The sequence below is a fragment of the Miniopterus natalensis genome, chromosome 1, assembly GCF_054644295.1.
Source record: "Miniopterus natalensis isolate mMinNat1 chromosome 1, mMinNat1.hap1, whole genome shotgun sequence".
In the NCBI taxonomy this organism is placed as follows: Eukaryota; Metazoa; Chordata; class Mammalia; order Chiroptera; family Miniopteridae; genus Miniopterus; species Miniopterus natalensis.
Window position 1 is genome coordinate 88,803,516 of NC_142081.1, and position 4,321 is coordinate 88,807,836.

Here is a 4,321-nt window from a genome sequence, read left to right on the forward strand (position 1 = left end):
GGCTGTGGGATGAAGGAAATGGGGAGATTTTGGTTAAATGGTAGAAACTTCAAGTAAGAAGATGAATAAGTTCTGAGAACATAATGCTCAGCACGGTGATTATAATTAATGGTACAGTATATTATACTTGAAAGTTGCTAGGAAAGTAAGTATTAAATATTTTCACTATAAAAAATATATGGTAATTCTGTGATATGATGGAAATGTTAGCTAATGCTATGGTGGTACTCATTTTGCAATATGGAAGTGTATCATATCAACACATTGTTACACCTTAAACTTACATAATGTAATATGTCATGTATATCTTATTAAAAATGGGGGGAAAAACAAAGAATAAATGTATAGCATAACCTTACTGATAGGAGTGGAGAAAAGTGAGTAGCTCAAAGTAACTGGAAAATAGTGTTTTGAGTGGATACTGTTAGGCTGAAGACACAAACAACTGTACATAAACATTGCACTCTAGTTGATAAATTTGTTCCTCATAGAGGTACAGTTTAGCAATTTTTAAAATGTTATTAAGTTTATTGAGAATACATTGGTTAATAAAATAAGTTTCAAGTATACAATTCTATAATACTTCATTTACATTATGCTTTGTTCACCACCCAAAGTCAAGTCTTTTTCTGTCACCATGTATTTGACCCTTTTTTTCCTTTTCTACCTCCCTCCCAACACCCTTCCTCTCTGGTAATCTCAATAATGTTGTCTGAATCTATGAGTTTTTGTTTGTCTTATTTAATCATTTGTCACTTTCAGCTTTATATTCCACATATAAATGAAATAATTTGGTTCTTGACTTTTTCCATCTGACTTATTTCACTTAGCATAATGCTCTCAAGACCCATCCATGTTGTTGCAAATGGCACTATTTCATCTTTTCTTATGGCTGAGTATATTCCATTGTATATATGTAAACCTTCTTTATCCCATCATCTACTGAAGGACATTTTGGTTGTTTCCATATCTTGGCTACTGTGAATAATGCTGCAATAAATATAAGGGTATATATATATCTTTATGAATAAATGTTTCAAATTTTGGGGATAGATACCCAGAAGAGGGGTTGCTGGATCATATGGTAACTCTATTCTTAATTTTTGAGAAACTCCCATTCTGTTTTCCATAGTGGCTGTACCAATTTACTTTCCCGCAAACGCTCCAATACTTATTACTTGTCTTGTTGATAATAGCAATTCTTAGAGGTGTGAGGTGGTAACTCATTGTAACTTTGATTTACATTTCCCTAATAGCTAGTTGAGTTTAGAGCATATTTTCATATATCTATTGGCCATTTGTATGTCTTCTTGGGAAAAGTGTCTGTTCAGGCCCTCTGCCCATTTTTAAATTGGATTTTTTGGGGGGTTTTGAGTTCTTTATATACTTTGGATATTAACCCCTTGTCAGAGCTGTTGTTTACAAATATCTTCTACCATTCAGTTGGCTTTATTTTTGTTTTTGTTGGTTTCTTTTTCTATGCAGAAGCTTTTTAGTTTGATATAATTTCATTCATTTATTTTTGCATCTACTTCCCTTGCCTTTGGGGTCAAATTCATAAAATCCTCTCTAGGACCAAGTTCCATAAGTTTGGTACCTATGTTTTCACCTAAGTGTTTTATTGTTTCAGATCTTATATTTAGATCTTTGATCCATTTTCAGTTAATTTTTGTGCAAGGGAACAAAGATAAGTCTTGTTTCATTCTTTTGCATGTGTCTTTACAATTTTCTCAGCACCATTTATTGAAAAGTCTTCCTTTTCTCCCTTGTAATTTTTTTTTTTTTTTGGCTCTTTTGTGAAAAATTATTTGCACATACACATTTGGTTTTATTTCTGGGCTCTTAGTTCAATTCCATTGTTCTACGTGTCTAGTTTTCTGCCAATGCTGTTTTAGTTATTATCATTTTGTAGTATAATTTGGCTTTTTTTTTTCCCTCAGAATTGCTTTGGTTATTAAGGGTCTTTTGTGGTTACATATAAATCTGATGATCTTTTGTTCTAGTTACTTTTAAAATGTCATTGGGATTTTGATGCGGATTACATTAAATCTCTATATTGCTTTTTTGTATGCAAAAACCGCATATGCATTTATTTATAGGTCTTACTTAACACAGCAAAATGTTAAAGAAAATTGAGAACACTGTTCACTTTTTAAATTTAATTTGACATATAAATGGAATTTCTTCAGAAAAAAAGATTTGCATGAAATTTACCTTACCTATATGATTTATGCTCTAAGAGCACATTTTATTAAAAAATCAGCAACCAGCCTTCTTTTATATTTAAATTGAAATGAACATGATAAATATAAATGAATAACTTTCTTTTATATAGTAGCAAATATAGTCAATAATCCTTTCAAGAAATAGACTATTTCCAACTGGGATTCACCATAAACACTATCCATAAATGTTTCTGGAATTTCACCAATAGTATAATTCAATTGTCTTGCCAAACAATCATTTCCATCTGGAAGACGTAGCCTTTAGAAACACATTTTTTCTATTAATTTCTTTAGAACTTCTTTTCCATATAACCTGAAACTTCCTGTTAAATCAGGTTCTCCTGGTCTCAGCAAAATTTGTGTTATAAAATTGGCCCCAGGGCTGATTACTTTTCTTTTCAAATCCCAGCCATAAACACCTCCATTTACTTTGTAGCGAGTTCCAGAGACAGTGTCAAAATTTCCTTCCTTTTGCTTCATGGTGTGAGACATTGGCATCCATAATAATTATGTAGTTTCCTGTGGCATGTTTCGTTCCATGTATATATGCAGTTCCTAGTCTCAACTTTTTCTCCCATGGTAATATGAGTATTTTAACTATGTTGATTCTTCCAGTCCATGGACACAAAACATCTTTCCATTTCTTTGTGTCTTAAATTTTATTTTAATAATGTCTTATGGGTTTTTTGTTTGTTTGTTTCCTTTGCTTTTAGAGAGAGAGAGGGAGGAAGAGGGGCGGGTAAGAGAAGAATCAATTGGTTGCCTCCCACGTGTGCCCTGACAGGGGATAGAACCCACAACCTGGGTATGTGCCCTGACCGGAAATTGAACCTGCCACCTTTTGGTGTATGGGAGGGATGATGCTCCCACCAACTGAGCCACACCGGCCAGGGCTCTTTTAGTTTTCAGTGTACAGATTCTTCACATGTTTTGTCAAGTTAATTCCTAGCTAGTTTATTTTTTCTGTTGCAATTGTAAAAGGAATTGTTTCGTTTTGTTTTCATTTTTCTTAGGGAATTTCATTGTTAATATATAGGAATGCAGTGGACCTTTGTACATTGATTTTCTTATCCTGCAACTTTGCTGTATTTGTTTATTGTTTCTAATAGATTTTTGGTGGAGTCTTTAGAGTTTTCTAAATAAAGAATCATATCATCTACAAAAAGTGACATTTTTAATTCTTCATTCCCAATTTGGATGCCTTTTACTTCTTTCTCTTTCCTGATTGCTCTGGCTAGGACTTCCATTACTATGCTGAATAACAGTGGTGAGTGGGCATCCTTGTCTTGTTCCTGATTTTAGAGGAAAAGCTTTCAGTTTTTCGCCATTGAGTATGATATTGTCAGAGGGCTTGTCACATATAGCCTTTATCATGTTGAGGTGTTTTCCTTTTATACACATTTTATTGAGTGTTTTTATTATAAATGTATGTTGCATTTTGTCAAATACTTTTTCTGCCTTTATTGATATGATTGTATGATTTTTTTATCCTTTATTTTGTTAATGTTGATTTGTGTATGTTGAACCATCCATCCCAGCTTCCCTGGATTGAACCCTGCATGATCATGATGTATTATCTTTTTAATGTATTGTTGTATTTAATTTGCTAGTATTTTGCATCTGTATATATCAGAGATGTTGGTCTGTAGTTTTCTTTTTGTGTGTTGTTCTTGCCAGGGTTTGGTATTAGGATTATGTTGACCTCACAAAATGGGTTAGAAAGTATTGAATCATCTTCAATTTTTAGAAGTTTGAGAAGGGTAAGTACTAAATCTTCTCTGAATATTTGATAGAATTCCCCAGTGAATCTGCTCTATCTGGTCATGGACTTTTATTTTTGGGGAGGTTTTTGATGGTTGTTTTGAATTCCTCACTGTTGTTCAGTCTATTTACATTTTCCAGTTCTTTGTGATTCAGTCTAGGAAGTTTATATATTTCTAGGAACTTATTCATTTCTTCGAGGTTATTGACTTTGGTGGCATATATATAATTTTCTACATATTCTTGTATGGTCCTTTGTATTTTTGTGGTGTTTATTGTAACTTCTCCTCCTTCATTTCTGATCTTGTTTATTTGAGTCTTTTCTCTTTTTTCTT

At 32.7% G+C, this 4,321-nt stretch overlaps 1 pseudogene; it reads right to left on the bottom strand.

Moving 5' to 3' along the window:
• Nucleotides 1-2,327: 2,327 nt before the first annotated feature.
• Nucleotides 2,328-3,792, bottom strand: LOC107525086 (dolichol-phosphate mannosyltransferase subunit 1 pseudogene; annotated as a pseudogene).
• Between the last annotated feature and the right edge of the window lie 529 nt (nt 3,793-4,321).